The sequence below is a fragment of the Drosophila navojoa genome, chromosome 5, assembly GCF_054131105.1.
Source record: "Drosophila navojoa isolate 15081-1374.11 chromosome 5, UAZ_NAV_1.0, whole genome shotgun sequence".
NCBI classification, from domain to species: domain Eukaryota; kingdom Metazoa; phylum Arthropoda; class Insecta; order Diptera; family Drosophilidae; genus Drosophila; species Drosophila navojoa.
The window spans coordinates 26233710-26244226 of NC_142893.1; the positions used below are offsets into that span (position 1 = coordinate 26233710).

The following is a 10517-nucleotide window of genomic DNA, read 5'->3' on the forward strand; positions in this document are numbered from 1 at the left end:
AACACATAAACACACACACCTATGGACAATGGCCTTACGCAAGTTTTATATATGTATATACACGAATATTTATACTTTGAAAGAAATATCCTTATGGTAGGGTGGCTCACGACATTAATATCAATAGGTAGATGTATATTATTTATAGAGAAGTAATACTACAACTGTATACTCCCTATATACACTAATAACATTTTTGGAAAATCATAATATGAGATAAAAGAAATTTAATTTTGTTTTCGTTTTTAAACGTAATATTCTATTTATTTGTCAATATACTTATTTATAGGACTTCTTATATATCAAGCTGTCTATTTTCTTATAACTTCTACAACTTTAATAAATATATCCAATCGAAATAATAATAACATAATTTGTATTTAATCTTGTTGAAATCTATTGATTCAATTATTCTAAAGAATTTGTTTTTGAGCTAACTTAAGTGCTTTCAAACAACAATTCTACAATATATGCAAGCGCGAGAGTGGACAAATTAGATTTTCTTTGTAATTTTGATATTTGTTTTGGCTGGCTGCCCCTGCCCAGACGCGCATATACGCATCATTAAATTGCAACTCTCACACTCACATCGGAGTCCCCCAGGTGTCCTTTGGCTCAATCGAGTAATCTATGGCTCAATGGCTGCCCTGCACCGAGAGCATTTGCGGCGCATCCCTGACCAAATTGCCGATGCCCAATGTCAATGCTACAATGTGGCATGAATGCAGATACAGATACATATATACATATTTACATGTACACATGTACTATAATTGGCCCATTTGAGTGCGCTATCAGGTAGAGTTGCTAGGCGCGCATGGCCGACGGCTAGCTTTCAGACTATTGTTGGATGCCACTCAGGTCCTCCACATGTGTTTGGAGATGATTCAGCCGAAACCTGTTACACTTGAAGTGTTTGCGTGGAATCGTGGGACTGGTAGTGCTATAAAAGAGGATTTCTCTTCATGAATTTCGAGATAAGTCGCAATTGATATTTGACTATTCATTTGCATTGCTTTTTAATTACAATTTACGATGTTTGCACCTGGCGCGCTCACAACGCACATACATATCTCCGAGTGAGAAGCAACAGTTCTGATAAAACGAACAGCACAAACGTCGCCGATAATTAAAAGTCAGTTAGAGACTGGAAGGGAACGAATGAAACGTGACAATTGCAAATTAATTGCCCATGTTAATTTAATATATCTGATCAAAATAGGTGAGTTACGAACGAGCCTCAACTAAAATGATTCATACATTAAATGGCTGCAAGTGTCCATTGAAGAGAGCTCAATCGCGAAACCAATTACCGATTTCCAGTTAGTAGTATATTCGATTGTAGTTATACTCTGAGGTCATACTTTGACTTGACTTGCATATAGATTGGATTTGCATACAGATTTTAGCAATCAGAAAGCATTTAATGCAAATGTTTCAAGGTGCTTATTTAACCATTTATCATTCATGCATTGTATAATTACTGCTAGTTTATGTACTACAAATTATATTCATTATGTATCTACATATATATAGTGGTCTGGAAAGTGATCATTGTCACAAAATAAGCAACTGAAATTGTATTATTATTGACCTATTGATACTTGAAATAAATTCAACGAATAACTGTGTTCTTCTAAGCTGAAGCAAACAAAAATAAATAATATGTAAAGTATGAAATGCGTTTACTTTATTTATTTTTTAAAAATAATTGCAAATTGCTCATCCAAATCTCTTGATCGATTTACTTTCAATTAATTTGAAAACTTACTTGTTTTATTTATTTTATAATTTATACGTGTGTTTATACGTGTTTTTTTTTTTTTAAATTGATTTTTCACAACACTGTTCGGAATATCCACGGAAATTGTAAGTCCGGCATATTGAAGCCTTACAAATTATATGTTAAAAAAGAATTCAATCGAATATGAATTATTTTTTCTGTTAGTTAAATATATTTAAATAAAATCTTGCACATTTTCCTTAACTGAGCTTCATTCAAAATTCGAGAGGCGCGCGTCGCTTCGCTGTGGCAACTGCTGGCGGTGCGAACGAGGCGCATCCTTTTATACACGCCAGGACGACAGCCGGGCCGAACGAACGCTTCCTTCGTGCGTTGGCCAAATGTATGCGGACTATGCTTGCCCTGCCCGAGGCAGGGGCCGCTCGGCTCCTGCCTGATTTGGACAGGTGGCAGCTGTAACTTAAATTGCAACAAACTGTTGCGTGCCACAGTGTATTCAACAGCTACGGCCTGAAAGAATCGGGCGGGGCAGGGCATTAGATGGAGCATGTGTCGAAAAAGCAGTCGATACCTACTTAGCACTTAATGTTAACTGATACTTAATACATCGGATGTGTTTAACTGAACCTAAGACGTATACCAGTTGAAATTATAAACAAGTAAGGCTCTAGTCGAGACAGCTCGACTAGGAGATACCCTGAACCCTTCAAGCTAATGCTTTAATCATTCTGCACCTCTTACACGTGCACGCAAGTATAAGCCCGCGCTCTGCTAACTGCGCTAGAGCTGCGACTGCGCTAGAGCTGCGCTTGAGAGTGGGCAATATTATGAGAATTTATTTGTTGAATAATTTCTTTTGTAGGACATACAATCTTAATGAAATACAAATTGGGGGCGAAGGGGGCGTGGTATCCAAAACCTGTAAATTGCAAAATGTTTGAATTCATCAAGGAAAAAATATCTATGTGAAATATGTACATATGTATAGATGTAGAAATACATTTATACACAACTATTTTTATAACTACCTATACCTCAATGTAAATATACCAGAGTACTATCACTCAAGTGACAACTAAAGTTACAAGTTCTTATATCCACTGCAGAGAGAGCGCCGTATGCCTCCAACAAGGGCAATAAGAGTTAATATAGGAAATAAATTATAGAACAAATTAGAGTCGCATTGGTCGGATTTATCTTTTCTGGCAACTTGACTGTTTCAAAGCAGAGCTTAGACCCAATGGGCTTGTATAATGAATGAGCAATGCTTACATTTATGTATTTTAGGACTATGTATTACAAATTTCAGGTATCTATCACATTACCTAGTATTGTTTCTGAGATACCGGGAAAATTAGAGACTTATTCATAAAGACACCTGACATTTCACAATATACAATATATGCATAATATTAATTGCCCATTTAGCACACTAATTTCATGGGTCTGAGCTCTTTGCTGATGTCAACGGCTGCATCAATTTTCAAGTCAAGCTAATTAGTTTAATTACTAAAGAGTCGCGGATCGGGCCAGGCGGCGCTTGCAGCCGGGCTGCAAAACTTACACTGGCTGTGCGCGCCCTGCACTACGCACGTTTTATACGGTTGAGGTAGGCGGTCTGGCAGGTAGCGCAAACAAAAGTCTGGCCACACTGGCGTTAGCGCTCCCTCACATTTGCAAGCCGAAAGCAGGGCTTTGTCTGTAGCACCTGTTGTTTGTTTTGATCTGTGAATTATGGGCATGTCAGCTACTATGGAGCGCACGTTATTATTGTTACGATACCATAACTTACGCCGGCTCTTCGAGCGACCTCATCGATTACTCATTCATGATAGAGAGGAGCGAGCGTGGGTGATCAGAGTTCTCAATGGGCAGTCAGATTTGCCTTAGGTCTGATCATTGATCACGCGTCATATCGCATTGGCAATGATTGTACAAATGCACATTTGTGTCACATCATCGTATCTGTGCATTTATAAGCTATTACACGCCCCGAAATTTATATAAGTGTAATCAGATATAGAATTTCCTAGCGATTGCCCACGACCACAAACTATTTAAGTACGTCACGTTCGCGCAGCGCAAAAGGTGACATATGAAAGAAAGAGAGAGTGATCGTGAGCGTGAACGAGAGCGAGAGCGAGAGCGAGAGAAAGATAATTACGTGTGCCTAGTTGTTGTAATTAGATGCGAATAGAGCTCGCATGTCCCTTGCTAATTGCTGCATAAATAATTGAGTATCCACTTGATATAAAGACGGTGAGTTTGGGTTGATAAAATTCATAGGTCTTTAAACTCTGTGTTTGAAGCCCTCCCCTTCTTCTCTATTGAAATATCGTTTATTTCGTAAAAGTCCATAGTCGCGTTCTGCACATACTTGATTTTTCAATTATAGCAATAAGAAAGGAATCGCTCCGATATCTCTTTTTTCTCTATCTAAAGGAAATAAAACTGCTCTGACATCTCTTACATATAACTACATATATCGAATATTCATATATAATATATGGAATATATATTTCGATTTTAATTTACGAGATAAGTATGAAATCGTAGTTGACTTTACATTATTATTGTAAATTGATTCTTACAGATTATATTCATGTTAACATGATTTCATATACTATTTATGTAGGATAATAGAGCGTAAGTCGAAAGTGTAAGTAACTAACATACCTAAATGTTATTTAACTTTAAAACTAACAGCGCTACTTTCTGCTTCTATCATGGAACTTTTAAAATTATAGCCGCATCTTTCTGAAGTACCCAAAGAAACTGCGCTTCTCTCTGCGCTACCGGCGCAAAAATATATACAGTAATTTATCTACAGTTACCTTAACAGTGCCCCGTACTTTCTGCGTGCCTGCTTGCTAGTGTTTTCGTGTGTAATATTTTGTTCATTAAAAAGCATTTATTTAGCAACAAAGGTGGAAGATGGTATTGAAACTAGTCTGAGACTGCAGAGCCGCTCAGTTCATCTTGATATTTTGTCTAAACACATGCACATCCACTCACACAAATGCACACACCAGTGACGCCAATTTGTGAAAAAGTATGTAACGGGCAAAAGGAATCATCGCATACCCCATAACGTGATATATATTCTTGATCGAGCGATCTGAGTCGATATAGCCCTGTCCGTCTATCCCTCCGTCCGTCCGTATGAGTGCGTCGATCTCAGAAGATATAAGAGCTGGAGACTTCAATTTTATTTTTAATGTCCGTATACAGCGCGCGCATATCGAGTTTATCACTAAAAAACGAAAACTTATTCCGATATATTTATCGATAAAAAACCATATTGAAAATCAGTTATAAAATTATATCTCCTATATTTTTAAAGCTAGAGTCTCCAAATTTAAAAATGTATATTTAGATACATTTTATACAATTTCGATTTTCGTTTAAATTTACCCCCCACCCCTATATCAACCCCCTCACCAGCATGTTTGTAAAAGGTGTATGAAATGTACATACATTTAAACATTATTATTACGTTTTGAAAGTTTAATTAAGATTGTACGTCTAGAAATTAAATTATTCAACAAATAAATTTTCATAATACTATCAAAAGGCATGCATGCATTGTCGTCAACGGGTCTGCATTTATTTTTATACCCTGACCCCATTGAAAATGGGAAATCAGGGTATAATGATTTTGTGTAAAAGTATATATATTCTTGATCAGGACGACGAGCTAAGTCGATATAGCCCTGTCCGTCTGTCCGTCCATCCGTCCGTCCGTCCGTCCGTCCGTCCGTCTGCCCGTCAAAAGCTAGAGAGCAATTTGGCATGCATACTCGTGTATACCATACGCAATACGAACACTAACCAGAGAACACATAGACCGGACACGTAGTGCAAAGCGTTTTGCACACTTATTTTCAAGCATTGGTTCCCAGACCGTTCGTATTTGCTCGGCTCCTCACTTTTTAGGCTTGTGCTACTAAAATATGGGAACACAAAATCAGTTCTCTTCATGCGCTCGACCGAGATGGTCGATTCTTAAACAGAAGAGCCCTCTATGCTAAATGTTTCCCTTGCTCTCTCTCTCTCTCGATGCTCTCTGCTCTCTCAAATGTGTATATGTGTGTATGCATGTGAGCACAAGCAGCAGCTCTGAGCTGCCAGCTCACGAAAATTGAAATTTCTTCGCAGCAAGAACCCATGCCTTCCCTTCTGTGTGAAGAGTATACCGAACTTATCAAACCGTTTGCCAAGCTCGTACAAAATATGTATATGTGTTTTCGATTTTATTTATGGAAAGGGTATGAAAGCGTTGGTGCTCAAAGTGAAAATGCTTTCGCGACGAGCCTGCACGCACACACTCTCCCTTGCTACATGTACTATGAACATTTATATGCCTGTGTGCGAAGCTCTTGCTGCTAGTAGCAATTTTAAATCCCAGCATTTGCATTTGGTTGATCTTGTGAAGTGCTCACATACATATGTATGTATGTATGTATGTATGTATATACATTTGATTGTGTGTGTATGAATGGGATCTGAATCGAACAATTATGGGATGTCACTTGTAGAAGCATTTGTATGCCTATGTATATTTATTAAACATTTATTCTGATAGGCGAACCCACGATCATAGAAATAAAATCAGGTACTTAAATATAAGCGCGCCTCTTCAATTTGAACCCAAATGCGTTCACACAATTCTAAGTTGAGGTAGGCACACGTCAATGCCCATGTCCCATGCATACGTACAGGCACATACACACACGCACATGTAAAAGCACATAGGCATACAAATGCTTCTACAAGTGACATCCCATAATTGTTCGATTCAGATCCCATTCATACACACACAATCAAATGTATATACATACATACATACATACATACATATGTATGTGAGCACTTCACAAGATCAACCAAATGCAAATGCTGGGATTTAAAATTGCTACTAGCAGCAAGAGCTTCGCACACAGGCATATAAATGTTCATAGTACATGTAGCAAGGGAGAGTGTGTGCGTGCAGGCTCGTCGCGAAAGCATTTTCACTTTGAGCACCAACGCTTTCATACCCTTTCCATAAATAAAATCGAAAACACATATACATATTTTGTACGAGCTTGGCAAACGGTTTGATAAGTTCGGTATACTCTTCACACAGAAGGGAAGGCATGGGTTCTTGCTGCGAAGAAATTTCAATTTTCGTGAGCTGGCAGCTCAGAGCTGCTGCTTGTGCTCACATGCATACACACATATACACATTTGAGAGAGCAGAGAGCATCGAGAGAGAGAGAGAGCAAGGGAAACATTTAGCATAGAGGGCTCTTCTGTTTAAGAATCGACCATCTCGGTCGAGCGCATGAAGAGAACTGATTTTGTGTTCCCATATTTTAGTAGCACAAGCCTAAAAAGTGAGGAGCCGAGCAAATACGAACGGTCTGGGAACCAATGCTTGAAAATAAGTGTGCAAAACGCTTTGCACTACGTGTCCGGTCTATGTGTTCTCTGGTTAGTGATACGAAGTTGCTTTATTTTTTCGATAAATCATCCGATAACTTTTTTATTGAGTATAATCAAAAAATTGATTTTGTTTTTTCAGCCTCATTTGAACAATTTTAGACCTGGAAACTTCAGATTTACTGTGTATATACATATGATGAATACAAACATACCACGCCACCTTCGCCCACAACTTGTAAAAAACACATCTATATATATAAAAAAGAGTTGTGAAAAGTTTTCCAGCACTTATAGCTCGAGATCTGCTGGACCAATTTTCATGGTTTTTGATTTGTTGGATTTGTCTCCGCTACGAGTAGATCTTAAAAATACTGAAAAAAAATTTGACGAATACTTGAAAAACGCGGTTTTTCTCTAAAGATTCAAATTTCCATTGATACTCAGTAGGTTTTTTAACAGTGACAGTTTTCGGTCCTGCTCTCATATTATACAATAGTATAGAAGTAAATAAACAAATGTAGTCAGTCAGTCTACGGCACAGCCTCAGGCGAACCTGACTATTCATAAAAAAAGCACATTTGATAAAAATAATGCGCGTGCATATAGAAGATAAATATCTCGGAAGTTCAGGTATTTGTTTGTCTCAAACATATATTTGTGTAAATTATTTATATTTATATTTCTCGATTGTTTTATGTGGTTTTGTGCGAGGGCATATTCAGTATTACTATTAATAAAAATCCCACGTCCTAGAAGATTTAATCTTTCCCGGCGGACCCATAATGCAACTAGGCAACGGAATAACTAGTCAATTATCTGACGAAGAAGGAGCTATCGCCCAAGAAAGGCGCCGCGTTAGTTCCCAGCAAAGAAGGGCCTTAATTCGTGCTTCTCAAAGAGAGGCAGCCCGTGAAACGGCAATTCGCGGTTGTTGCTGGTACATGTTCGAGGGCCAACATCATTCGAATCACTACGAACTGTTAACTGTTAACTGGTGTAGTGTGCTCCACATTTCGTGCAGCGTGTCAAGAGTTGAATTTGCTTGAAAACGATACTCATTGGGAGACAACAATTGCAATCATAATTTCAACATGCTTCCCATCGAAACCACGTGCCCTGTGGAACAAATACAAAGAGATTTCATATCGAAGTCGTATCAACCCCAGAAATCCTGATCTTAAGGATCAGGAGATGCATAACCAGGCCTTGCTTTTGATCGAAGATATGTGTTACCTCATATGCGGCAGTTTGTTAGATTGCCGTATGGCTCACTCAGCGTTAAAATTGCCATTAAATCTTCAAGCTACTGAACAACCGACATGTAACATTTCAAAATACTCTGCAATGTCCAAAGTATTAGTAGCATCAAAAGTTATCATATGGGACGAATGCACAATGGCGCACAAACGCGCATTGGAAGCACTAGACCGAACATTAAAAGATCTGCGCAATGACTCGAGATTTTTTGGTGGTTCAATGATTTTACTATCTGGCGATTTCCGACAAACACTACCAGTAATTCCAAGATCTACTGCTGCCGACGAAATAAACGCTTGCCTCAAAGCATCAAATCTGTGGCGATATGTAACCAAACTTCAACTGTCTATATGAGAGTTGCATTGTTGAGCGATCTATCTGCTGATGATTTCTCGAAGCAATTGCTGAATATCGGTAATGGCCGTATTTCTGTTGACGAATCGAGTGGCTTGATTTCATTTCCTCAAAATTTTTACAATTACGTCTCATTAAAAGATGAGCTTATCAACAAAGTATTTCCGAATATCATTGCTCTCCACAAAAATACTAAATGGTTAAGTGAGCGAGCAATTTTGGCGGCTAAAAATAAAGATGTAGATGACCATAATCTTATAATTCAAAATAAAACCGTTGGTACTCTGTGTTCATTCAAATCTATCGACTGTGTAACAAACGAAGAAGCCACTGATTATCCAACTGAATTTTTAAACTCCTTGGATGTGCCTGGTTTACCACCGCACAGTTAGTTATCTTGCTTAGAAATTTAAACCAACCAAAACTGTGCAATGGAACGCGTTTGGTGATAAGAAAACTGATGAGCAATGTAACTCACGCGTCGAGGAAAATTTAAAGTTGAGGAAGTTCTTATTCCTAGGATTCCGATGATCCCAACAGATATGCCCTTATAGTTTAAACGAATTCAATTCCCGATTCGTCTTGCCTTCGCTAAATCCTCATAATATTGCACACACTGCAGCGCAGCCCAAGTGCTGTCGTTGCTACAGCGCAGTTAGCAGAGCGCGGGCTTATGCATGCTTGTGGATGCATGTGTATATGTGAGTGCATAAAGAAGTACGGAATGATTCGAATATCAGATTGGAGAGTTCAGGGTATCTCCTAGTCGAGCAGTCACGACTAGAGCCTTCTTACTTGTTACATCTATTTTTGTTTTGAAACAAAAAATTAACAGAAACATAATTTACTTGATTTTGGAAAAAGTCATCAGAAATGAAATAAAGTAAGACAGCGCCATCTATACTGCAATTGAAAATTGAGCTCTTAAAGAACAGAGGTTCGCGCGATTGCTGCTAAGCCAGTAATGATAACCAGTATTATTAGTATTATCGTAGCAATAGCGCCACCTATCGTTCGTATGCTCGTACGGTATATAGCTATATATTTCTTCACCAGAATTTACATTTACTTTTGTTGAATTAAACAGTATACAACAGCGCCATCATTCAATTTAAATATTGAGTTCTTACAAAAACGTGTTCGTATCAGTACTGCGAAAGCAGTAGTATTCTCATGGGATTATACCCCATCTATCGCTCGTTCATTAGTTATATGTGCGATTTGTGATAAAAACAATTTTTAAGCACAGGCTAGGTGTATTCGACGTAGCCGTGATCGTCTAGTGGTTAGGACCCCACGTTGTGGCCGTGGTAACCCAGGTTCGAATCCTGGTCACGGCAATGCCTACGGAGCATTGTCGCGGAGTCGGGTAAATGTTTTTGTTTATTATTATTTTAGTTACATTTAATATTGAATAAATTATAGCTAATTTATGATTTTATTGTTATGTATATATTCTGTCATTATATAGATATGTTAGGTATATATATATATGAATAATTATAGATAATATATTTGATCAGCCCTGTAATGTAAATGTTTGTAAATTAGGCTCGGAATACGAAGTGGCCCGGCATAGCCGTGATCGTCTAGTGGTTAGGACCCCACGTTGTGGCCGTGGTAACCCAGGTTCGAATCCTGGTCACGGCAATGATAAATAAAAAGGCATTGTCACGGATGCTGGGTTTTTTTTCCATTTTAGTTATGCCCTGAGCCCATTGAAAATGGATAACCA

General features: G+C 38.1%; 2 non-coding genes across 2 annotated transcripts; both read left to right on the plus strand.

Annotated features, from left to right (window-relative positions):
- The first annotated feature begins 10050 nt into the window (after positions 1 to 10050).
- TRNAH-GUG (transfer RNA histidin (anticodon GUG)) lies at positions 10051 to 10122 on the plus strand. Its single transcript has one exon. It is a non-coding gene; the product is annotated as a tRNA-His (tRNA).
- Positions 10123 to 10360: 238 nt separating this feature from the next.
- On the plus strand, positions 10361 to 10432 carry TRNAH-GUG (transfer RNA histidin (anticodon GUG)). The gene has a single exon. It is a non-coding gene; the product is annotated as a tRNA-His (tRNA).
- Positions 10433 to 10517: the final 85 nt, after the last annotated feature.